Source organism: Nicotiana tabacum, chromosome 3 (assembly GCF_000715075.1).
Source record: "Nicotiana tabacum cultivar K326 chromosome 3, ASM71507v2, whole genome shotgun sequence".
In the NCBI taxonomy this organism is placed as follows: Eukaryota; Viridiplantae; Streptophyta; class Magnoliopsida; order Solanales; family Solanaceae; genus Nicotiana; species Nicotiana tabacum.
The window spans coordinates 164,821,653-164,849,520 of record NC_134082.1 but is presented as its reverse complement, the minus strand read 5'-3'; the positions used below and the strand labels follow the sequence as shown (position 1 = coordinate 164,849,520).

Below are 27,868 nucleotides of genomic sequence, written 5' to 3'. Positions count from 1 at the left end.
TATGTTAGTGTATTTTTGTTGAAAGTAATGGATTCCTTATCCCGTTGTGAGCTTATGATTTAATGCAAGTTAGTAGTTTAATTAGTGCCACTGTTCTTCCTTTCTCGTTTCGTCATAGTACTTGTTTAAGATTTTCTCTTTTCTAATTCTTGTTTTCTCTTTCTTTGTTTTGCATATGCACTTGGAGCAATATGAGTCTTAATGCAAGACTCCCACCATATCCCTAGCATGGAGCCATCACATTAATATTTCGTTCGTAAAATACATTGGATCGCAAGAAAACAGGCGAAACGCTTGGGGACGCCTATGGCGTCTTTTATTTGTCTTTTCTCTTATCATTTGTTTAATTTCTTTATGATTGTCGATTTATTTGGGGTTTGTCTTATATTAGATTTGGTAGCTAAATCTTATTTTGTTTAGTGGCATTTACTCTAGATAATAATAAACTGCCGATTTTAATTACATGAGTCTTAAGGGCTTTTAAAATCAACAATTTGAGATAATGGCTTTATTTATTTATTTCTAAAATATTTTCCCACATCAATTTTGGAAATACTTAGCTTTCTTTGTCAGCATTTGTTCATAAAAAGTTTGCTTCTTACAATGTTCAAGTCTAATTAAGGTTTTCTGAAAAATGGCCTTCGTAACGTTTTTTTGGCATATCAAACTCAAGTTTTACGCATTTACTAATATTTTAGTATATAAAATAGTCACATGTTATTTTCCAACTATGTATAAAAATATTAAATTTTCTACTTATAATAATTAACCTAATTTTAGCCGGTTAACCATTTTTAATGGATCATAAAAGGTGTCTTACCCCTTCCTTTTGAGATAACCAGAACCCTTACCTAGAACTACTAAAACTACGTAGATCATATAAAACAGAATTAACTTTAAATACTACTTAGTTAAAATTGATGTCCTAATTCACCCTTAAAATAATAAGGTGGCGACTCTCTTAATTAATTAAATGTTCAGAATTACCAATATGTTGTACTCTAATTTGACCCGTGGTAAAATGGGTTGTAACAGCATGGCGACTCTGCTGGGAATTCTAGGTTCTAAACCATAACAAACTTAGGTTAATAATAAAAATTAATTTGTGTGTTTTATATTGTTATGATGCTTATTTGAATTGCCTTTATATGATAAACTGTATTTTATGAATTGTTTATCTGTTCTTATTGCTTTATATAAATTGTCATTCCATTTCACTTTCTCCACTACTAGAAAATTCACACAAAGCACACACCTAGCGGTTACGTGGTTTGCGGCCGTGCACTACTTAAAACACCTTTTAGGGGAAAGTTCGTGGGTAAGTCGATCAGCGGTGCAATCGACAGTCACGGGCTTTCCACTCTTGAGTTGTCCGCTTGGAGATGACCAGTCTAGCAAAATCCATTCTTAGTCAGCCTAAGATAGAACTAAACTGAAGCCCTTTTAAAAGCATGCATCATTTTAACCTTAGGTGATTTAATACCCGAGGTGTATTAAATCCATTAGTTAACCTTACCTAAATGTCCAAATGGGTTTTCAACCCCAAGTGACACTTTATCACGTGTATGTGCATTATTTGAAGGGTTAACATGCCAATTATGTGGACCATTTTCTCTAAATTAATTAAATCTTAGGTAAAGGAGCATGGTCATTATTTCTATGATATGTAGTAAAATTTTCAAATGACATAATCAGCGAGAAGTTTTGACATGATGAAAATATATACTTTCTTTTGATCTTTTATTACAAAAAAAAAAAGTTTAAGCAATCATATTTTAGTATTATACTTTATTTTCTTTTGAAAAATAGACTTATTCAATTAATTTACATCAATGGAATGATACATAATGGCATATTTATCTTTCAAATATATGTTAGGCCTACCTCTGGTACAAAGAGGCCTCCCCACGTATTAGAACGCGCTATTATTTGCTTTGGAATGTGTCACATGCTTTGCTTGCCTACTTTCTTACTTGTTTACTCTTTGTGTTGCTTGCTAGACTTTATTATTTTTACTAACATCATTTGTTGTTTTTCAGAAGGAAAAAGTATTGACTATCCAACTTGTTTACATCTTTATTTAAATATATATTTTATTTGTTCATATAGTTTTTTTTCTTCTACTTATTTTTATATTTCTTTTTTTTCTTCTGCTTATTTTTATATCATCTTCCTGAAATCGTCTCGCTTAGCTTTTTAACAACTCTTGAGCACCATTTAGGCATTTACTTAAACTCAAATTTCTCTTAGGCCCATTCCATTTCCTAGAGTCTAATTAAGATATCTTTTTAGTCTTTGGGCAATCTTCTATTATTTATAACTCAGGACGTTTTGCCCGCAAATTCTCTTCAACAAGCTCGGTTTGTCATGAAATTCCTCGATATGCGTGCCTTAAACTAGCCTTAAGAATTTTCTTTACAATGAGCATCTTACTCCCTATAGCAAGATATCATCCCTACTTCTTTCAAAAAAAAAAAAACTGGCGTAATATTTCATAATTAGAAAATATTTTTCCCATCTAATCCGTGAGTTAATTTTATTCTCATTCTTTTCTTAAAAAATAGTTACATATTTTTCAAATATTGTCACTCGTGCCTCACAGAATATTCATACCTTTGATTCTTCTCGTAGCTCTATGTTTCATAAAATCTACTTAATATTCTACATGTTTCAACCTTCGTGCCAATTCTCATTTACAAATTGGTAGATGTCCAAACTTGCACAATCTATCAAACAATAGAAGGCCATTATTTTGGTCAATTTGCATCGTCAAATTATTCTAAAGTTTTTTACCTATTCAATTCAAGTTTCTATATCGTCTTATTTCGGATCGTCGAGATTAATCTTCACGCACCTGTTAATTCTAAGTTTTGGCACGTGAGTCGAAGTACTATCCCGTAAGTCTCAAATTGGTTGATACCATATTTCAGCCTCAACAACTTTATGATTTGCCAATGCTAAAAATAAATTTAGAATCATTTCATGTCCAAATCTAGATAACAAGTCATTCTCGTCCATCCATTGTGCAACATAGGCCATCGTTTCTAGTTTAAGGCTCATACTTAACCATAACATGGATTAATCTATATAATCATATATTCTATTATTTTTATGCTTTTATTTCATTATGATGAATATGCTAACACTTTATTTTTGTTTGTAAAGTATTATTTTTCCTTTAAAGGTTACCTAGCATTGAACACTGTTTTGGCTGTGAATCTGCATAAACGACGGAGTTATAATGGCAGACAGATTTGAAGCATTCAGTACCAATATGAGATTGTTGCAAGCAGAAGGTGATGATATCGAGGCAAATGTGGTACGAAGAACCTTGTTGGTTAATTTGGGAAGCACTTTCAACCTTCTTCCAAATGCAACCTCTACTTCTAGCTCAAATCAAAATATTTGCTTAACCATATCCCTTGCCCAGCTCCTACTTATGCAATCTCTACACAAGCTCCATCAACCTGCAATCCCAATCAAGTCATGATAATGCCTAATATCCAACTTCCCATAACCATAACTCCATTTGAGGAGGACCAGCAAAAACATCTAGCAATATGCCCATATAAGAGACCTGAAAAATTAACCCAGCAGATTTGCCGCAAAAATTTAGACAATGAACTCCATAATTTGAAGAAAGTCATTGGAGAAGAATTGCAGTCGAGAAATTATTAAAGTCTACGATATGAAGACTTGTGCTTGTAGCCAGATATTGAACTGCCACCAGGGTATCAACTACCAAAGTTCAATACTTTCAGTGGGAAAGGAAATCCCATCGCTCATTTAAAGGACTATTGTAGCACGTTACTTGGTATTGGGCACAATGAGGCCATTTAAATGAAATTATTTAACCAAAGCTTATCAGGACCTGCACTTATTTGGTACACAAAATAAGATTTTAGCAAATAGCACACGTGGGATGATATGACTCACGATTTTGTAAAGCAATATGAGTTCAACCTTGGAGTCGATCCAGACATGCATAACTTGTACAAAATGGAGAAAATGCCACATGAATTTTTTCAGGATTATGCAATCCGGTGGAGAGTTGAAGCTTCGAAGGCGTACCCTCCGCTATCCGAGAAAGAATTAATTTCAATCTTCATTGACATTCAAAATGGCATAAACGTACGTAAATTCTCAGACTTGATTAGAGTCGGGGACTTCCTAGAAAGCGGCATCAAAGAAGGAAAGGTTAACATGCAAACTATCAATCATGCTTTACAACTTGAGATGTTAGAAAATTGGAAAGGTAAAGAGAAGATAAATGTCTCAGTTACCATGACTATGCATCAACCGCAATGCCATCATGATCACCAGCTCTTGCAAAATCATGTCATTTCTAATGCCCGCAACATGCATCTCCAGCCTCCTCGCCAACAAAGCATTCACCATCAACATCATCAAGCACAAGTCGCTTCTCACCAATCCAAGAAAAGGAAGCCCCCTAACTTCACACCTCTGAGTGAACCAATCTCAAGCATATTCGCACGATTGAATGCCTCAAAATTATGCAACCAAGAAAAGTAAGGATTTTTGACCCTTCGCATCCATTATTCGACCCATCAAAGTATTGTGCTTATCATTCAAACGCTCAAGGTCATGATACAGAAGAATACTTAGCATTAAAATATAAGATTCAGAATTTAATTGATGCTAAAAAACTGCGAGTGCACCTACCAATTGGAACAAATATCTCAAATGCAATTAGCGACAGCACAACCAATACACCAAGCATGGTTGGGTGTCCGAAGAAGAAACGTCGTTTGGACTAGTTCACCTTGCATTGTTGGCATTATCATTTTACAACTATCATCATATGAGTAGCTATTTTTTGTAATCATGCCTTGCTTTTGTAAACGAACTATGTTTTGACATGATTCTCGTTTAAGAGGGGATACGTAGGCAGCCTTATGGGTTCAGTCTCATCATAATAAAAATCCTATTTACCCCAAAAGCCAAAATCGGGGCAGATGTTGCAGAAGTATCCTCATCATTAGACAAAGTAGAAAATGAAATCTCGAGCTACATATTTGTTACAAGCACAACAACAAATTCCAGAATGTCATGGCAACAAGTTGCAGATTTAAAGCCAAACTATGATATTCAATGCAAGGCTACCACTTTCTTTTATACTAACAAATTTTCTTTGAGTAATGCAGGGGCATATTTTTGCTATTCTTGAAAAATATTACATGCTATCGCAAAGCTCAGTCATAAGATTCATCCAAAGCAAAGGATGAAGCCAAGTCAGCGCAAATCAAACTTTGAAACTTATAATTTTTCTTTAAGTGCAGGAATTTATTAATAGCAAAACTTCAATATGAAGATCCAACGATTGTTCGCATTGCACCAGGAGTTCACTGCTACTAAGGCATTTCATCAAGCTCTCTGCATCGCACCATTTACTATTACAAAATCATTGCACCAATCTCTCTAAATTGCACCATCAATATATGTTACTTCGAAGTAACCATGCCAAGCTCTTCGCACTGCATTATACAACTATAAATCAAGCATCGCACCAAGCTTCTGCACCGCACCAATCTTTGAAATTGCAAATCAAGCACCATGCATCTAGGTTCGTCCACCTAATAATAGGACAAAACGTTCGTCCGCGTGATTAATAAGACATGAGGTAGTCCACATGATAATAGGACATGAGGTTGTCCGCCTGATAATAGGACATGAGGTAGTCCGTCTGATAATAGGACATGAGGTAGTCTACCTGATAATAGGACATAAGGTAGTCTGCCTGATAATAGGATATGAGGTAGTCCACCTGATTAATAGGACATTAGATTGTTCGCCTGATTAATTGGACACAAGGTTGTCCACCTGATAATAGGATATTTAGGCGTGTCCGCCTTCAATAGGACATTTATGCATTAAAATTTAGGTTTATCCACCTTTAATTGAATTTTTAAGCAAGTTTGCCTTTAATATGATATTTAGTCTTGTCCGCCTTCAATAGGACATTTATGCATTAACTATTTAGGCTTATCCGCTTTTAATTGGACTTTTAAGCAAGTTTGCCTTTAATATGATATTTAGGTTTGTCCACCTTTAACGAGACATTTATGCATTAAATATTTTAGGCTTATCCGCCTTTAATTGGATATTTATGCACATTTATCTTTAATTAAATATTTAGGCTCGTCCGCCTTCAATAGGACATTCAGGCATATTTTGCCATTAATTAAATATTTTAGGCTTATCCGCCTTTAATTGGATATTTATGCATATTTATCTTTAATTGAATATTTAGGCTCCTCCGCCTTAAATAAATATTTAGGCTTATCCCCCTTTAATTATAATTTTTAAGCATGTTTGCCTATTAATATTGTATTTAGACTTGTCCGCCTTTTATAGGATATTTATGCATTAAATATTTAAGCTTACCGCTTTTAATTCGATTTTTAAGCACGTTTGATTATTAATATTGTATTTAGGCTTGTCCGCCTTCAATAGAAAATTTATGCATTAAAATTTAGGTTTATCCGCCTTTAATTGAATATTTAAGTACGCTTGCCTTATGACATTTAGGCTCGTCCGTCTTTAATGAGACATTTAAGCATATTTTTCTTTAATATTATATTTACGCTTATCCGTATTTAATTGGATTTTTAAGCAAGTTTGCCTTTAATATGATATTTAGGCTTGTCCGCCTTCAATATGACACATTAGCACACATTCACATGCTTTTCATTAATTTATTTCGACCTAGTTGTTAATGTCATTAATAAAATGCATCATTATCATAAATCATTGCCAAAGCACATTTATAAACTGCATGTTATTGTTGAAAATCATCATTGGCATAAAGCTATATTTTTATCAAATCATTTTTGGTCGACTAGGCCGCATTGTATAAGTAAACGCTCAAAAGGTGTCATTTTCATAAGATTACTTTATAGCACATTGCATTTCAATATCTACTCTACTGACGAATTTGCCTTGCAGGAAATATAGTGCAACATGGCGATCAAGCCGAGTTATCGCAAATTATATTTTAAAACTCATAGTTTTCTTTGAGTGCAGGAATTTACTAATAATGAAGCATGCAAATTCCCAAATTATTGGCACCACTCTTTGAATAAAGGCACTGCATCAAGCTCTCCGCACCATGGATATTTGCTACAACAAAGTCATCGCACCAGGATTTTTGCATCGCACCATGAATTACCACTACAAAATGGGCACCATATCAAGCCCTCCGTACTGCATCAGTCTTTGTAATTGCAAATTAAGCACTACATATCGGGTCTATCTGCCCTCAAATAGGATATATCGGGTCCATCCGCCCTTAAATTGGATATATCGGGTCTATCCGCCCTCAAATAGGATATATCGGGTCTATCCTCCCTCAAATAGGATATATCGGGTCCATCCATCTTCAAATAGGATATATCGGGTCCATCTGCCCTCAAATGGGATTTATCGGGTTCATCCGCCCTCAAATAGGATATATCGGGTCAATCCACCTCAAATAGGATATTGAAGTTAATCTTTCCTTGAAAGGACATTAATTGATTTCGACCTGAGTGGTCCCGCTTGCATAAGCATTGCCAAAACATATCTTTCATAAATCATTGTCAAATGCATTTATCTTTATCAACTAAATTTTCATGTGCAATTGCCGACCATGAAATATGTCACCATAAAATTATTTTTATATGTTTGCACAATAAATTCGCTTTTCTTATGAATTAATGCCTCAATATTATTTTCATAAAATTACTTTTATGGAATATTGCATCTTATTTCCTAACGAATATTTTTAGCATTGTTAAGCTTTGCAGGAAATATAGCGCAACGTGGAACTATATCTTAGCAGTGAACTGGGGCAGTTTGTTGGGGAGGAATATCAAACTCTCCAACAAAGGTCAAGGATCTACTTCGAACTCCACTCGGCTCGACTCTCAAAATTCATAATCAAATTCTTATTTCAAACATCTTTCTTTCAATCATGGTACCCAATGTCTCTATTATTTGACACTGGGGCAGCATTTTAAGATCTGCATCAATAGTGAGTCCTACTCCAGGGTACCATAAGTCTTGAACTACATATGGCCTAATTCTCGTGAAACCCGAGATATGTAGGCAACTCAAAACCGGAGTTCAGCCGCAATCATTTTTTTACGTCTCCTTTGTCCCATTCCAATCTTGATGGTCGGGACAAAATTGGTTACTAAGTCAATATTCTTTGCCCGAAAACTCTTTCATCATCTCTGGTCAAAGAGGGGCAGCTGTTGACATCCAATTTTGTCCCTCCTTTCTTCCAAACTATTTCTTTAAGCTTCTAATATCACTAATAATGTAAGAATAGTTATTTTACCATTTTGGCACAAACTAGACTTAATTATTATTTACTTAATATCACTATTACTAGTATTATTAATATTACTACTACTGCTACTACTACTGCTACTACTGCTACTACTACTACTACTACTACTACTACTACTACTACTACTACTACTACCACTACTACTACTACTACTACTACTACTACTACTACTACTACTACTACTACTACTACTACTACTACTACTACTACTACTACTACTACTACTACTACTACTACTACTACTACTACTACTACTACTACTACTACTACTACTACTACTACTACTACTACTACTACTACTACTACTACTACTACTACTACTACTACTACTACTACTACTACTACTACTACTACTACTACTACTACTACTACTACTACTACTACTACTACTACTACTACTACTACTACTACTACTACTACTACTACTACTACTACTACTACTACTACTACTACTACTACTACTACTACTACTACTACTACTACTACTACTACTACTACTACTACTACTACTACTACTACTACTACTACTACTACTACTACTACTACTACTACTACTACTACTACTACTACTACTACTACTACTACTACTACTACTACTACTACTACTACTACTACTACTACTACTACTACTACTACTACTACTACTACTACTACTACTACTACTACTACTACTACTACTACTACTACTACTACTACTACTACTACTACTACTACTACTACTACTATTGTCATTGGAATTAGTACTAGTATTACTATATATATATTATTATGACTACGTGTCACGACCCCAATCCCGGTCGTGATGGCGCCCAACACGATGCTAGGTAAGCCTGACCAATTACCACCCACAATCCCTTCTTATTAGAATTCATTACCAATTTTCAGAAATAGATACCAATTTAATTTAAGTAGAAGTCTGAAATAAAAGATTGAAATATGTGGAAGGCCATAATGAAATCTCTACAAATGCCCAATGATCTGTTGTCACAAGTCTGAGCCTCTAATACAAGGTTTCAATAGCCTAATGCAGAAATGTCTAAAATGCGGAATAGTAAAGAAAGATAGAGGGAGAAAACGGGTCTGTGGACGCCATGCAGCTACCTCGATAACTCCGATGAAAAACTGAACAGCAGGAAAGCTCGCTCTACACCTCAGGGACACCTGTACCTGCACACACAGTGTAGGGAGTAATGTGAGTACTCTGACCCAGTGAGTAATAACAATAAATAATGGCTGACGGTATGAAATCACGTAAAGGCACTAAACAATTCTATATCAAAGCAGTAAAACTATTTAAAGAGCAAGTAGTAAAGAAAATTGAATGAAACTCTTTGAACCGGGTGAAAATAGGTAATTTGACAGGCATTAATCCAGTATAAATTCGCTCCTCGAGCATTTTTGTTCATTTACTTATTTCTTACCCTCAATACTCAATTCATATACTTCTCACAATAACCGAAATCGAAACATATATATATACCGCTGCGGAGTACAACTCGATCCGTATATCGCTGTGGTGCACAGCCCGATCCATAATAAAAATTGTCAACTGCGCTCACTGGGGGTGTGCACACTCCGGAGGGGCTCCTACAGCCCAGGCGCTATATTGCTGCGGCGTGCAGCCCGATCCATATATATATATATTTACATATTTGCCGCGGCGCGTAGCCCGGTCCATATAAGTATTTGCTGCGGTGTGCAGCCCGATCCAATATATGTATTTGCATATTTGCTGCGGCGCGCAGCCCGGTCCATATAAGTATTTGCTGCGGCGTGCAACCCGATCCAATATATGTATTTGCTGCGGCGTGCAGCCCGATCCAAATCATATATAATATCCTCACTATTGGGTCCTCAACCCCTCTCAGTCATTATAATCACAGCCTCTCGGGAACAATAATATAAGGTAGGGATCCCAACCCACACATTTCTCTCATTTATGGTTAACATTTCATAACCCGGTTCATATCATTTTTAAACAATTAGAAACATGACTGAGGATATGACTTTTAGCAAATAAGTGAGGAAAACCAGTCAAAAATCCCATACGGGTTCTACAGGTCGGCACAAGGCCCCAAACATGGCAACTAGCCCAAGTCAGGATGACAATGCATAAGTCTCAGTCAAAATGTTGTGAAAATATCAATTGGGATGGACCAAGTCACGATCCCAGTAGCAATGAACCCCACGCTCATCACGCAGCGTGTGTCTCATCTCAGTGTAGCACTACGTTGTGCAAATTCGGGGTTTCAAACCCTCAGGACATCATTTAAAATCATTACTCACCTCAAATTGGCCAAAGCTCTAGCTCGCTATGCCCTTGCCTCTCAAATTGGCCTCCTCGCGCGTCGAATCTGACCAGAATCACAACGAACATGTCACATTATGCTAAAAAAATAATACCCAATCAAAAACAATCGAAAAATATCAAAATTCTCGAAATTGGCAAAACCCGAGCCCCGGGCCCACTTCTCGAAATTCAGAAATTTTTACATCAACGGATTCCTTATCTCCCCACGAGTTCATACATACCAAAAGTTCTCAAATCCGACACCAAATGGTCCTCCAAATCTCCAATCAAAATCTCATAATCCCAAACCCTATTTCTTCTATTTTTAGCAAGAATTCAATGATTTTCTAGGTGGATTTCACAATATAAATGAGTTTTAGGTCCGAAATTCTTACCTCCAAACGTTTCTCCTTGAATCCCTCTTCAATATCCTTCAAAAAGCTCTCAAAATGATCAAATATGGTTGAAAAATGGACCCAAATCGCGGACAAGAGGACTTAAAAACATTCTGCCCAGGCTTCATCGAGGTGTACGTTGCGCTGTGCAGGTTGTACATCCTCTTACCATTTTCCCTGTTGTACACCTTCTGTTAAAATGCCTATAACTCCTTGTGAAAATATTCAAATGACAAACGATTTGAATATTTAAAAACTAGACTGGAAGATCTTTCATTTGATAGGTTGTACACCATATAAATCTTTATATATATTCCGAGACATGAGTTTCTAAAGTGCATCAGAAAATTCTGTCAAAACTTATCCACCAGTCATATTCGATTCATGATAACTTTCTGATAGAATATCCAAATTATGAATGGTTTAATTTTATGGAAACTAGAATGCAAGAGCTACAACTTTAATGTTTTGCACTTTTCTGATTCCTTATATATTTCAAGATATGAGCTTCCAAACTGGACTCATCGCACCAGAAATTTTCTGGTGCACAGCTAAAGCTAAACAAAAATCTGCAACTTTTGCAAAGATGAAATAGTCCGTTTAACCACCCGTAACTCACTCGAGGCCACTGAGACCTCAACCAAAAGCACCAACATATCCTAAAACATCATTCAAACTTGTTCCAATCATCAAAACACCTCAATTAACACCAAAACCATCAAATTACATCGAATTCAAGCCTAAGTTCTTCTAACTTCCAAAACATGCATTCGATCAAAAACTCAATCAAACCACGTCCAAATGACCTGAAATTTTGTACACATATCCCAGATCACCTAACGAAGTTATAACAACTCTCGAAATTCCATTCTGACTCCCGGATCAAAATCTCGCCTATCAACCGGAAATCGCCAAAATACTAACTTCGCCAATTCAAGCCAAATTCTATACCGGACCTCCAAAACCACTTCCGATCACACTCCTAAGTCACAAATTACCTCCTGGAGCTAACCGAACCATCGGAATTCACATCCAATCCCTCTAACTCATAAGTCAACGTCCGGTTGATTTTTCCAACTTAAGCCTTCTTAAAAGAGACTAAGTGTCTCATTTCCTACCAAAACCACTCCAAATCAACTCGATCACACAAGATACGGATAACGAAGCATGAAGAAACAGAAAATGGGAAAAACGGGACGGTAACTCATGAGACAATGAGCCGGGTCGTCACACTACGGCTAACCAGTATTATAATTATATTTATTATTATCATTATCACTAATTATTAGAATTGCTAGAATTATCATTAAAATTACATTCATCATTGACATCACTACTATATTTTATCACAACCTTTTTACTTAAACAAGTTTGTCGTCACTTTACTTTTAAATTCTATAGTTATTAAATGTAAGACAATATTTTATTAGTATATATATCATTAGCAAAACTTTGTAGTATTAATTGGAAGCCCAACGAAGTTTATGAGGAAGAAATTCCAATCCAAACAATTATTTCGTTTTGTAAAGCTTCAGTTCTTTAGCCAACTGAGCATAGCCCAAAACAATATTAAATCAGCCCAAAAAATATTAGCGCATTAGAATATATCTATGATTTGGATTCCAAAATCTCTTTAATCATATTGAAATATTTTCTTCACTTCCAACAGAAAAGCTGCCATTCTGCCCTACTTTATTGACCAAAGCGTCTGAAATTTTCAGACTTGCCTTCCTCTCTCATGGCTTCCCCACACCCTTTTTTCTTTTTTTCAAAACATGGATCATTTTTCAAAAAGCAACATTGACTTCACTATTTTAAGAAAAGAAATCAAAACCATCTCAGAGAAAGGACAATTCTCTGTCTTGCCTCCAATGTTCGGATTCAAGCGGCCATTTTTTATCAAGATTCAAGCCCGATTTTGAATTCCCTCAAAAAGACCCAAATCCTACTTCTTAACCTATAAATACTTGCATTTGGAATATATTGGGGAGAGCTTTTGGAGCGGTTGCACCTCTCTTTAAACCCACAGGTTTCAGCCCCCTCCTTTAACCTTATTTTTAGAGCCGCGCCTTTACCACCCAAAAACCTTATGGTTCAGCCGCCCATTTTTACCCCAAACGATTAATGATCGTCTAAGGTAGCGAGTTCGAGGTTGGAGATCGTCTAAACTTCTCCCGGGTTAACAAAAAATGTCGAATAAGCACTTACGAATTAATTATCTACATGTTCAGTTTAAATGATGCTGTACTCGGTAGGAAATTTTAAAAAGGTTTCCTCTTAATAGAACTAATGTCTAAAACCATGATACAAGACCTTTTGTTGAGACATTTTGTTTAGATTTAGGACACATCTTTTGAAGAAGATCCAGTTATATGTATTGTGTTATATGAAGATTTAATTTACCTAGTGTCTTTTATACTATAGACAGCATGACGGGGTCTGTTTATTCATTTTGGCTTATAATCAATTTAAATTAAAAAAAAAAAAAGAAAAAGTTCCTGCATTTTTCATGAACTATAAGTCTATCTCATGTTGAAGTATTAATGTCTTCTCTTTAGTTGCTTCCAGCAGTAGAAAGATAGACTTTAGATTTGCTTGAAACTAAGAGATCTTATTTATAGGTTTAGAGAAATTATTTGCTCACATTTAGAACCCCTACTTATAAGAGTTTAAATTTAGACTCACTACTTGATGAAAATAAATCTCGAACTTATTAGAACTTTTTTGATACATGTATTCTTTTTGTCTAGACACTAGTAGTGAAATTCAGAATTTATGTATCAGTTTTCTTTTGAGTATATTTATGTAGTTTTGTTGCTTTGTTTTCATCCAGTTAGTTAGTGTAAAATATACAAAGTCCTTATGTTAGTGTATTTTTGTTGAAAGTAATGGATTCCTTATCCCGTTGTGAGCTTATGATTTAATGCAAGTTAGTAGTTTAATTAGTGCCACTGTTCTTCCTTTCTCGTTTCGTCATAGTACTTGTTTAAGATTTTCTCTTTTCTAATTCTTGTTTTCTCTTTCTTTGTTTTGCATATGCACTTGGAGCTCTTAATGCAAGACTCCCACCATATCCCGAGCATGGAGCCTAGCATGAGCGAACCCTTTCGGAACTGGTTAAGAATGGGCGGCACTATCCCAGCCCGGATCCAGCCAGGTTCTATTGATCATGTCCCCTTCCCAACTGGTTGAATTACTTGGAACCCTAAGAAAGGATCGACTGTCTCTCGCTTTACTTTACCGGTAAAGCATTTAATCACATTACGTGTTGTCCGTAAAATACATCGGATTGCAAGAAAACAAGCGAAACGCTTGGGGACGCCTATGGCGTCTTTTATTTGTCTTTTCTCTTATCATTTTTTTAATTTCTTTATGATTGTCGATTTATTTTGGGTTTGTCTTATATTAGATTTGGTAGCTAAATCTTATTTTGTTTAATGGCATTTACTTTAGATAATAATAAACCGCCGATTTTAATTACATGAGTCTTAAGGGCTTTTAAAATCAACAATTTGAGATAATGACTTTATTTATTTATTTCTAAAATATTTTTCCACATTAATTTTGGAAATACTTAGCTTTCTTTGTCAGCATTTGTCCATAAAAAGTTTGCTTCTTACAATGTTCAAGTGTAATTAAGGTTTTCTGAAAAATGGCCTTTGTAGCGTTTTTTTGGCATATCAAACTCAAGTTTTATGCATTTAGTAATATTTTAGTATATAAAATAGTCACATGTTATTTTTCAACTATGTATAAAAATATTAAATTTTCTACTTATAATAATTAACCTAAGTTTATCCGGTTAACTATTTATAATGGATCGTAAAAGGTGCCTTACCCCTTCCTTTTGAGATAACCAGAACCCTTACCTAGAACTTCTAAAACTAAGTAGATCATATAAAACAGAATTAACTTTAAACACTACTTAGTTAAAATTGGTGTCCTAATTCACCGTTAAAATAATTAGGTGGTGACTCTCTTAATTAATTAAACTTTCAGAATTACCAATATGTTATACTCTAGTTTGACCCGTGTTAGGTGTAACAACATGGCGACTCCGCTGGGGATTCTAGGTTCTAAACCATAACAAACTTAGGTTAATAATAAAAATTATTTTGTTTGTTTTTTATTGTTATGATGCTTATTTGAATTGTCATTATATGATAAACTGTATTTTATGAATTGTATATCTGTTCTTATTGCTTTATATAAATTGTCATTCCGTTTCACTTTCTCCACTTCTGAAAAATTCACACAAAGCACACACTTTGCGGTTACGTGGTTTGCGGCCGTGCACTACTTAAAACACCTTTTAGGGGAAAGTTCGTAGGTAAGCCGATCAACGGTGCAATCGACAGTCACAGGCTTTCCACTCTCAAGTTGTCCACTTGGGAGATGACCAGTCTAGCAAAACCCATTCTTAGTCAGCCTAAGATACAGCTAAACTGAAACCCTTTTAAAAGCATGCATCATTTTAACCTTAGGTGATTTAATACCCGAAGTGTATTAAAACCATTAGTTAACCTTACCTAAATGTCCAAGTGAGTTTTCAACCCCAAGTGACACTTTATCACGTGTATGTGCATTATTTGAAGGGTTAACATGCCAATTATGTGGACCATTTTCTCTAAATTAATTAAATCTTAGGTAAAGGAGCATGGTCATTATTTCTATGATACGTAGTAAAGTTTTCAAATGACATAATCAGCGAGAAGTTTTGACATGATGAAAATATATACTTTCTTTTGATCTTTTATTACAAAAAAAGGTTTAAGCAATCATACTTTACTATTATACTTTATTTTCTTTTGAAAAATAGACTTATTTAATTAATTTACATCAATGGAATGATACATAATGACATATTTATCTTTCAAATTTATGTTAGGTCTACCTCTGGCACAAAGAGGCCTCCCCACGTATTAGAACGCGTTATTATTTGCTTTGGAATGTGTCACATGCTTTGCTTGCCTACTTGCTTACTTGCTTACTCTGTGTTGCTTGCTCGACTTTATTATTTTTACTAATATTATTTGTTGTTTTTCAGAAAAAGGAAGTATTAACTATCCAACTTGTTTACATCTTTATTTAAATATATATTTTATTTGTTCATATAGTTTTTTTTCTTCTATATATTTTTTTTTTCTTTTTTTTCTTCTGCTTATTTTTATATCATCTTCCTGAAATCGTCTCGCTTAGCTTTTTAACAACTCTTGAGCACCATTTAGGCATTTACTTAAACTCAAATTTCTCTTAGGCCCATTCCATTTCCTAGAGTCTAATTAAGATATCTTTTTAGTCTTTGGGCAGTCTTCTATTATTTATAACTCATGACGTTTTGCCCGTAAATTTTCTTCAACAAGCTCGGTTTGTCATGAAATTCCTCGATATGCGTGCCTTAAACCTGCCTTAAGAATTTTCTTTACAATGAGCATCTTACTCCCTGTAGCAAGATATCATCCCTACTTCTTTAAAAAAAACTGGCATAATATTTCATAATTAGAAAATATTTTTCCCATCTAATCCATGAGTTAATTTTATTCACATTCTTTTCTTAAACAATAGTTACATATTTTTCAAATATTGCCACTCGTGCCTCACAGAATATTCATACTTTTGATTCTTCTCATAGCTCTATGTTTCATAAAATCTACTTAATATTCTACATGTTTCAACCTTCGTGCCAATTCTCATTTACAAATTGGTAGATGTCCAAACTTGCGCAATCTACCGAACAATAGAAGGCCACTATTTTGGTCAATTTGCATCGTCAAATTATTCTAAAGTTTTTTACCTATTCAATTCAAGTTTCTGTATCGTCTTATTTCGGATCGTCGAGATTAATCTTCACGCACCTGTTAATTCTAAGTTTTGGCATGTGAGTCGAGGTACTATCCCGTAAGTCTCAAATTGGTTGATACCATATTTCAGGCCTCGACAACTTTATGATTTGCCATTGCTAAAAATAAATTTAGAATCATTTCATGTCCAAGTCTAGATAACAAGTCATTCTCGTCCATCCATTTTGCAACATAGGCCATCGTTTCTAGTTTAAGGCTCATACTTAACCATAACATGGATTAATCTATATAATCATATATTCTATTATTTTTATGCTTTTATTTCATTATGATGAATACGCTAACACTTTAGTTTTGTTTGTAAAGTTTTATTTTTCCTTTAAAAGGTTGCCTAGCATTGAACACTGTTTTGGCTGCGAATCTTCATAAACGACGGGGTTATAATGGCAGACATATTTGAAGCATTCAGTACCGGTATGAGATTGTTGCAAGCAGAAGGTGATGATATCGAGGCAAATGTGGTACGAAGAATCTTGTTGGTTAATTTGGGAAGCACTTTCAACCTTCTTCCAAATGCAACCTCTACTTCTAGCTCAAATTGAAATATTTGCTTAACCATATCCCCTTGCTCAGCTCCTACTTATGCAATCTCTACACAAGTTCCATCAACCTGCAACCCCAAATCGAAATATTTGCCTAACCATATCCCCTTGGTTTAGGTTAGGAGATTTTTGGTCTAGGTAGGTTCCATCTTTCCTTTAGCACTTCATTTGCTTCATTTTGGCAAACATTCTCTTGACTTTTTAAGTCATTTGCTTCTTTCTTAAGGGTTAGGGAGACACACTGTCACCCTTTCTTGTTCTTTTCAAACCTTTTTCTCCTTTCTAACATTCCACACCTTTCATCTCTTTTCTTTTATTGAATGCCTTCATTTCTTCTAGATTGTTCATTCTTTTTGACTTTTTGATTTTCTTTATTTTTCATTGTCTTTCCTTTTCTTCATTTTGTACCTTTTACCACTTTGTTGAATTCCTCGTCTCTCCCCCAAATTTATGATTTCGCCTTGTGCTAAGAAAAGATAGGGTGCCAAGAGAGGGTCTTTTTAGAACGGGTAAAGGCTTGTATCATGGTTTTTGAAAGAAAAAGGTATATGACTCAAAATGGTTGACTATGGATATTATCATTGGTAGGCTAATGGAAGTTTTCAAGATATCATTCGGACCAAGGAGAGCCTATAATCACATCTCAAGTCAAACGACATTTAGGATTTCGCCTAAACAAACATTCGGGGCTAGTTCTAGACTAATGGCTCGGGACTTGGAGTTGCAATTCAAACTCTCACCACACAAGCTATAGGATTGCTAAAGAGACAGAGTGGGGGCCCACAACAACCTTAGCTAAGATTTGAGCAATACAATGGTCCCGAAATACAACTTGATGATTATCGGCCAACACAAGAGTCTTTAGGTCACAACTTTCATCATCCTATACACAATGATTTATTTTTGACCATATGATCAAAGGCAAATGTGTTAGGACCAAGTGAGACTTTGTTTGAGGCACCATTATTCACTAGCTACTATTTGCACAAAAAGAAAAAAAGAAAACAGACTCAAACCTTTAAGAAGGTTGTCATGCCATCCATCATCGGGAAGAGCCACCCGGTTCTTACAAATTGCACCTTTGGAAAGAACCGTGACATTAAGAAAATCAAAGGTTTATTTTTACGCCAAACTCAAAATACGAAGCTACCTAAATAAAATAAGAAACTATGAAAGGAAAAATGCGGAAAATAAAATGAATATATACAAGAGGGGATTTAAATGAATATACATAAGGGGGAATGAATATAGACATTAGAAAGTAACTTTATATACAAACCAAAGTTGCAAAGTACGAAAAGTGAACTAAAATGGTAAAATTATGTACATACCAAAGTAAAAAGAAAGCATAATAAAAATAAAGTAATGTCATATATACAACCCAAATCATCCAAAATAGGGCTATCCCCTCAAATGAAAGCTAGCATTGTCCTCAATTCTAACTAACCAAAATAAGCTTAAGAAAAGATAGAGAGTAAAAAGAAACTCCCTATTGGCCCTCCGTCTGCATAGGATCCTGAGTCTGGGTCCCTAGGTCCTTGGACTGCTCGTGAACCTGTGACTAGCTCCTTGTAATCTGTGTTTCCACTGGGACCTGGGCATGTAATGGGTTCTGGGCCTGCACTGGGGCCTGAGGCTGGCTAGAGGAACCTCCTTGCGGCTCCTCCAACTCTATCACAACATCATCAGCACGGGGAATCACCCTCTTCCTCTTTGCTGGCCTCCTGTCTCCTGCTCAAGCTCAGGATGGGCTACTGGAGTTGGGTCATGCAATAAAAGGTCCAAAGGCAAGTGATCCGCCTTTAACCTCCCCACCTCCACTCTCAACTCTTTCACCGACTCCTTAGATGCCCGAGTTTTCCTCAGTTTCTTTGGTCAAATCCTTCAATGCTTTTCCATGTGAACCCACATCGTACAATATTAATTGTTGGTTCTCTAGAGCTTCTTCTGGTTCTCCAAAAGCTCCTTGAGAGTGTCCTCCACTAATTGTAGGACTTGTGGCTGAGGAGCTGCAGACTGGACTGCCACCGACGTAGAAAGTACAGACAGCTTAGAAGTGGTTGTCTGCATCCAGTTGTTGATACTGGCGAGGGTTTGGCTCAAGCGATGGGAAGTCAAAGGATATGCTGCAGATGAGGGAATATCTGGGGCTGTAGAAGTGGAGGGTCCTGGGGCCATGTCTGGGGTAGCTGAAGGAGGCTGAGTAGGAGCCGCTACTACTACTGGCTCTTCAGACTGGCCAGTAGAAGCAGTGGATTTGCCCTTGGGGTTCTTGCCTTTAGGGTTGTCATCACCCTGTAGGCTATACCAGGAAAAGGGTGCCTTCGGCTTTACCTTCACATCAAATCTCCTTTTTTATACATTTTGATCCTCGAAGTACATAGTCAGGAAATTTAGGAAGGGGTAGGATCTATCACCTTCGTTTACCACCCGTGTAATCACCTTGGACATCACATTCCCGATGTTGATCGGGTACCCCGCCATGATCGATGCCACCAATATAGCCCAGGAGATAGGAAGAGAGTTGTCATAAGTGTTGGGGTCTAGCCTGTTGCACACGAATGTCTCCCACCCTTTTGCTTCAAAGTTCAGGGTTCTCCTCAGAATTTTTACTCCCGCTATCAACCATGCTGGGGTGGTACCTGGGACTACCAAGTACTCTGCTAACCACGGACGGACATCCTCCCCCAAAGCTACCTTCTCTAAGTACAATGCCTCATCCTCCTCCGGGAAGCCCGGGTAATCATTGATCGTTTTTCCATCAAACTTTATTTTCAAATTTCGTACCTTAGTCATTGTAGTTCCCTTTTTGATGTGGGCAACATTGGTGTAGAACTCCTTGACTAAGTGCTCATTGGCATCCTCCACGTGGCCTATGAAATAGTCCCAGCCTGCTCTCTCTCTGAACTGCCTCAACATATTAGGGTTGTGAGGCAAAAGGTCCTTTGTAATGAATTTCCGCTCCGGTATCAACTTCCTCTCGGGCCACCATTCCCTGAACTTGTGGTAGGCCACTTCACTTGCAAATCTATCTTGCCATGCTTCAGGGTTCCTGGTTCTCTCTACTCCTCATACTAAGGGCTCACCCCCTTTTTCTTCTTCTACTGGATCCTCACCAGATATTGACGCGGTAGGTGAGGTCGAATAGGCATTGTCACTGCCCGTAGCTGAGCCCTCAGATGACTCAGAAGAAATTTGCACTGACGCTTGGGCAGTAGAGGTGCCCGAAGGTATATCTCTCAATTTGTTCATCTCCGATCTAGTCAGGAACATACTCTGGCATGAAGTCTAAAGACAGATGCCTCCTAGGAGGGCACATACTCACTTCGTGAATGGGAAGCAGCTCTATCAATAGCGTTTATTGTCTTCTTGGTATCTTTGATAGCGTGTCGGACTTGGGGAGTCAATTTGATCATGCCCTTTCCTCTACCTCGGGAGGACCCTCATTTTCCCTGTTGTTTTCTACTACCGCCTCGTGATTGAACCATTGTCTACAAGTGGAATTCAGTTGAAGCTTGTTAGTATCACAGTATCAGACAAATCAGAAAAGAAAACTAATGCAGACACATAAGAAAATAGTTGCAGACTGCAGACTGCGGACCGCACAAAATGTAGTGCCGCCGCAAAGGGATCACCGCATACCGCACAAAATAGCACCATGGTCCGCATTGACGTGGGAGTCAGACTACCCACACTCTGATAAAGGCCACAACAGACCGCACAAAATGATACCGCAGTCCCCATTAAGGCACCGCAGACCACACAAAATCCACCGCGGCCGCGGTGCTCAACTTTCAACCTTTCTGAAGTTATACCATTGCGGTCCACACTAATTGTGGACCACGGAGAGGCACCACGGACCGCACAAAATACCATCGCGGACCGCAGTGAACCAAGAACAGTAATACCAAACTAGGGTTTCAAATAATAGTCTCAATTTTAGCCTACAATCACATATTATCGATCCCGTAGGTGTTTTAATCAACTTTCTTCACTAACTAACCCTAATTTAAACATTATTAATCAAAACCTACGCATCGATTGAAAGAATAGGGAAGAAAAAGATGAAAATAACAAAGTTAAACAACTAAGAAAAAATTAAAATTACTAGAAGTGAGATGCAATGTAGGTTAATGAGACTTAGCAGTTGAATTCAAGCAGGTAGGAGTGATGAACCGTAATTTTTTTCTATTCATTGTACAGAAGAGCGAAAAGTTCAAAATGAAGGACTTGGGCCCTATTTATAGAAAAAGGACCTAGGGCTCATTCCACCTACCCACCGTGGACTGCATAAAATCGCACCGCGGTCCACGGTACTCACAAATTAAAAATTTTGGGGAGATGTCCAATGCGGACCGCAAGAAATGCTTTGCGGCCGCACTGGTCCACTGCGGATTGCACAAAATGCATTACGGTCGCGGTGGCAAACTTCGAAGACTCCTCCTTTTTTGACTAATCCCTCTGCGGACTGCATTGAAATGTTGCCCCCGCACTAAGGCCTTTGCGGCCGTAAGAAATGCACTGCGAACGCAATGCAAACTTCAGAGAGTGCATATTTTTCCCAACTTGGTCCTGCACTGCATCAAAACAATCCTACACACATCTCACAACCAGTTAGTCCAAAAGCAGATCCTATACTACAAAGAAAATCAAAGAAAAAAAAGAAAGACACATAGGTTGCCTCCCAATAAGCGCCTTATTTAACATCGCGACACGACACATGTTACCATTAAATCACTTTAGATGGAGTAGTGTCACCACGTGGCTATCATCAATCTTGCCCAGGTAGTGCTTGACTCTATGCCTATTGACTCTGAAAACCTCCCCATTTTTGTTCTTCAAGTCAAGTGCATCAAGCGGAGTCACAAACACCACTTCAAAAGGTCCAGTCCATTTCGACTTAAGCTTTCCCGGAAACAGACGTAATCGAGAATTGAACAAGAGAACCAAATCACCCACTTTGAACTCCTTTCTATGAGCATATTTATCATGAAGGTACTTCATCTTGTCCTTGTACAAGGACGAACTATAATAGGCATGGAATCAGAATTCATCAAGTTCATTAAGCTGCTCCACACGAAGATTTGCTGCCACATCCCATTCAAGATTCAGCTTCCTCAAAGCCCACATGGCCTTGTGCTCTAACTCAACCGGTAGATGGCAAGCTTTCCCAAACACCAACTGATACAAAGACATACCAATCAGAGTCTTGTAAGCAATCCTATAAGCCCATAGAGCATCATCAAACTTCGTTGACCAATCGCTCCTATTTGCATTGACCGCCTTTGACAATATACTCTTGATTTCCTTGTTTGAGACTTCAACTTGGCCACTCGCTTGGGGATGATAAAAAGTAGAAACTTTGTAATTGACACCATACTTTGCAAGTAAAGTGTTAAAAGCTCTATTACAAAAATGAGACCCCCCTTCACTTATGATTGCACGAAGAGTGCCAAACCTAGTAAAAAGGGATTTTTTAAGAAACGCAACAATACTCCGGGCCTCATTGTTGGGTAAAGCCACAGCCTCAAACCACTTTGAAACATAGTCAACCGCCACAAGAATGTATGTGTTCCCACGCGAGCTAACAAAAGGGCCCATAAAATCAATGCCCCATACATCAAAAATATCAACTTCAAGAATAGTATTGAGAGGCATCTCATCTTTCTTCGAAATTCCACTCGCTCTTTGACATTCGTCACATCTCTTCACAAGTTCACTTGCATCTTTGTAAAAAGTTGGCCAATAAAATCCACAACTAAGAACTTTTGAAGTCGTCCTCGCCCCGCCATGATGGCCGCCATAGGGAAAGGAATGACAAGCCTCTAAGATACTTAATTGCTCCTCCTCCGAGACACACCTTCGGATCACACCATCCGCGCAGATATTGAACAAGTATGGCTCATCCCAATAGAAGTCCAAACTATCCCATTTGAGATTCTTCCTTTCGGCACACATTGCACCGGCGAAGTCCAAGAGCTATCAAAGATGGGGTACACAACTCCGACATCCAACCACTTCATCACCTCCTTTTTCACAACTCTTGCATTGCCTCGTTCAACCTTCTTTGATGTTCCAAGGAGGGCTTTGCATCATCTTCCAGAATAATCTTGTGCATACAGAATGCGGGGCTTATCCCCCGAATATCAGCTAAGGTTTATCCAATTGCCTTCTTCCGCTTTTGGAGCACCACCAATGTGGCATCAACCTACATGTTAGTAAGATAAGAGGAAAGAATAACTGGCAAAGTTGAACTAGGGCCTAAGAATTCATACTTGAGGTGTGGAGGCAACGGTTTTAACTCCAACACCGGAGGCTCCTCGATTGATGGTTTTGTTGGTGGAGTCTTCCTATTCTCACGATCCAGAGAGAGTTTCCTCGGCTCATAAGAGTAAGAGCCCATTCCATGTAAAGCATTCACGCACTCCACTCGGCCATCATCCTCATTTACATCAAGATTCAACAAAATTGCCTCTAGAGGGTCCTCCACATTGGTCATTGCACTAGTATCATCAACTATCACTGTCGTGACAAGGTCCACAAAGGAGCACACCTCAGAACTGTTGGGCTGCTTCATTGACTTTCACACATGAAAGTTCACTTTCTCATCACCCATCCGGAAGGTGAGTTCCCCTACTTCCACATCAACTAAGGTCTTCCCAGTAGAAAGGAAAGGTCTTCCCAATATGATTGGAACCTCGTAATCTACCTCACAATCCAAGATCACAAAATCAGCTGGCAAGATACATTTGTCCACTTGGACAAAAAACATCATCAATAATACCCAATGGTCTCTTCATAGTTTTATCCGCCATTTGCAATCTCATGGAAGTCGGCCTCGGTTGCCCAATACCCAAAGTTTTGAAAACTGAGCAGGGCATCAAGTTGATACTTGCCCCCAAATCATATAGAGCTTTTACAAAGTCCGCACTCCCAATAGTGCAAGGAATGGTGAAAGCACTAGGATCTTCTAGCTTTGGGGCCATTGAGTGCACTATTGCACTAACTTGGTGGGTCATCTTGATAGTTTCACAATTCATGGATCTTTTCTTTGTCACCAAGTCCTTCATGAATTTAGCATAACCTAGCATTTTCTCTAGAGCCTTCACCAAAGGCACATTAATGGATAAACTCTTCATCATGTCAATAAACTTCTTAAACTGATTCTCATTTTTCTGCCTCGTGAGCCTTTGAGGATAAGGTGGAGGTGGCCTTGGCAAAGGAGCCTTGGCTTTAGGCACAACCGTTTCCGACATGTATATTACGTGTTCCCTAGATGAGTTCACATCATTCTGAGTCTCCACCTCGGCATCTTGGATATCAATCCTCACTTCCTCATTCACATTCTCATCAATCACATTTTCAATCACCAAAGGAATCTCATCTTCTTGCAACTCAACTTCATCACTCAAAATTTATTTTTGCTTGGAGGCATTCACATCACCACCTCGTCCACTTCTTGTAGTTACCGCCATAACATGATTGTTCCCACCCTTCGGGTTAACAACCATATCACTTGGTAGAGCCCCCTTAGTGTGACTATTCAAGAATTGTGAGATTTAGCCTAATTGAACCTCCAAGTTTCTGATTGAAATATTGTGGGAAGCCAACTGAGCATCAGAGTTCGCATTCTTTTTCATCATCTGTTCAAACATCATTTCAATTCTCCCCATTTCATTGTTGGAAGAACTAGGACCTTGGGATGGAAATGAGGGTAGATTGTTTGGTTGTTGATACATTGGGGGTCTTTGAACGCCTTGCTTCCGATTTTCTTGATTGTCATTGTTCCAACCACCCTGATTATTGTTACCACCCCAGTTGTTGTTGTTACCATTCCAATTACCCTTACTGTTCTGATTCCCCTAATTGGAATTTTGGTTGTTGTTCCCCCAATTACTATTCCCTTATTATTGTTGATTGCCTCAATTGCCTTGGGATCTCCATTGTTGTTGGTTAGAAGAATTGCCTCTTTGGCCTTGATAGTTGTTCACGTATTGCACCTCTTCATTCTACCCATTATAACCATCATCTTGGAATCTACCACAATCATTGTCATATTCATCCAAAATCCCTTGGTTCTGTTGACCTCTTTGATTTATTTTGTTCGCTAGCATGTTGACACCCTCCATAGCATTTACTTGGCGCAGATTTTGAACCTGCTGTAATTGTGCCTTTGCTAGCTGGTTCATTGTTGTTGTCAGCTCTGGTATAGTCTACCCATGATCATGTAGCTCTTTGTGCAAGTGAGTGACCATAGGGTCACCCTGTGACACATTGGCTCTACTTTGCCAAGAGAAGGATGTGTCAGCCATCTCGTCAAGAATGCACAAGCCTCATCATAAGACAGCTTCATGAAATTACCCCCAACAAGTTGGTTCACTATGCACTGATTTGTTATGTTAATGCCCAGGTAAAAGTCTATTGTATCATTGCCTCAGTCATATCATTGTTGGGACATTCCTTTACCATGGTTATATATCGCTCACATATCTCATGTAATGGTTCGGTGGGCTCCTGCTTTAAAGCTAAGATCTCATCTCTCAATCTAATGGTTGGGAAGTCATTCAGGCCAATCCAATGTCTTCCCTCTAAGTGATAAAGGGAATAGTTTCAACCGAAGTGCATCCTCTGACACATTATCTACGGTTTTGGCTATACAACAACGTCAACATCACATTTGTAATTTGAAAATTGCCCGCCCGGATTTAGGGTGGGACAATTGCACTAGCATATCCTTGATTAAGAAACACTCGAGAAGCCACTCTAGGAGGTGGTGGGGGAGGGTTCGGAATATTAGCATTAGCCTGGCGGCCTCTCCTTTGTCCTTGAGGCACAATAGGAACCTCATCATCAACATTGTCATATACCTCCTCCCCCGGCGGAAGATCTCCAAGAAGTGCATTGTTTGCTGCCATTTTGTACCTGAAGTTGCGACACACACAAATTACTAATGCAGAAGGAAAGAAGAACAATACACAAAACTATTTAGATAGATAGCCAAAACCGTTAGCTCCCCGGCAACGGCGCCAAAAAGTGATCGGAGCCAATCCTACACCACTATGGAGTGGCAAAAGCGGTCGAAGCAGATTTTACCCGAGATGGTCAAGATCGAATCTAAAGGGAGCTAGAAGTGGAAATTGGATTCCTATCTAAACTAGAGATGCATAGTGCTCTTAATTACTCTTCCAATCATCTTTTGGTTGAATATTACTTCTACTATTAAGGCTAATGATAAACTAAGAATGATTGCTTGTAGGGTTTTCTAAATAGTTAAAGAGGCACTAGGGAAGTGACTTTCTCCTAGGTGAATATTTGACGGGATCTAAAGCCTAAGGCAAGGATGTTATGTTGGGGATTGTGATATATCCACTGCACGATACTACTCACTCTATACCTCTCGGTAGCTTGAGTGACTTTGCCCTAATTGACTTTCTCAAGCCCAATTGGGTGTCAAAATTGTGCAAGCAATATAGGCTCTAGTCGGGTATTACTATCTCTAGGTTTAACCCTTTAACTGAGGCTATCAATCTCTTGATTACACCCCAATTCCTTATTGGACTGATTTTCATAGACGCAAGTTCTCTTTCTCAAGAAGAACCCAAGTCAAATAGGCACAAATTAGTGTTTGCAACCACTAATTCAACATGAAAAACACAAATCACTCCAAATATCAACTACCCATAAACATCTAAGCCTTAAATCAAAAGATCCATCAAATACCCACACTAGGGTTGAGCCACAATCCTAGCTAATGGGTCTAGCTACTCATAATAATGAAAGAAAACAGAGAAATAGATGAAGAATAACCCATAAGATTTAATTACAAGCTAAGATAAAGAAGAACCAGTGTTAATCTAGCTACAAATTACTCAAAATTGCTTAACACAGCCTTTCACGTGCTCTGGCCTTCCATAGATTACAAAATATAACCTAAAAATGGGAAAAGAAAGTATTTATACTAGGCTAAATTTTCTGGACAAAAATACCCCCGACGAGGTAGTGCGGTCCGAACAAAATGCACTGCGAACCGCAATGAGGCTTCTTGGCTTAATTGACTATTCTCTAAATCTGGCCATCGCGGGCCGCATAAAATGCACGGCGGCCGCGGTGGCATCAGTTGCGGTCCGCACAAAAAGGACCGCGGACCGCATTGGCCTGCATTTTCAAACTCCTAACTCTCTGAACCCCATCTTTGTGGACCGTACAAAATGGGTTGTGGCCGCAAAGAGGCCACTGTGACCGCACTAAATCCTTCGCGGTTCGCATTGCCTTAGGCTCCAAAAGTGCACCTCTCTGATTCTCCTCACTGCGGACCGCACTAAATGGATTGTGGCCACAGTGGTTCTGTTTTAACTATGCTTGGACTTGTTCTTGGTACTTGTGCATGTTTCACTCCTTTTTGAGCTAGTTTTGACTAATTGTCACCT

General features: G+C 37.8%; 1 long non-coding RNA gene across 1 annotated transcript; it reads left to right on the top strand.

The window, feature by feature from the left end:
• The first annotated feature begins 12,647 nt into the window (after window positions 1–12,647).
• On the top strand, window positions 12,648–14,455 carry LOC142175227 (uncharacterized). Its single transcript, XR_012704346.1, has 2 exons — window positions 12,648–13,289; window positions 14,087–14,455. It is a non-coding gene; the product is annotated as an uncharacterized LOC142175227 (long non-coding RNA).
• Window positions 14,456–27,868: the final 13,413 nt, after the last annotated feature.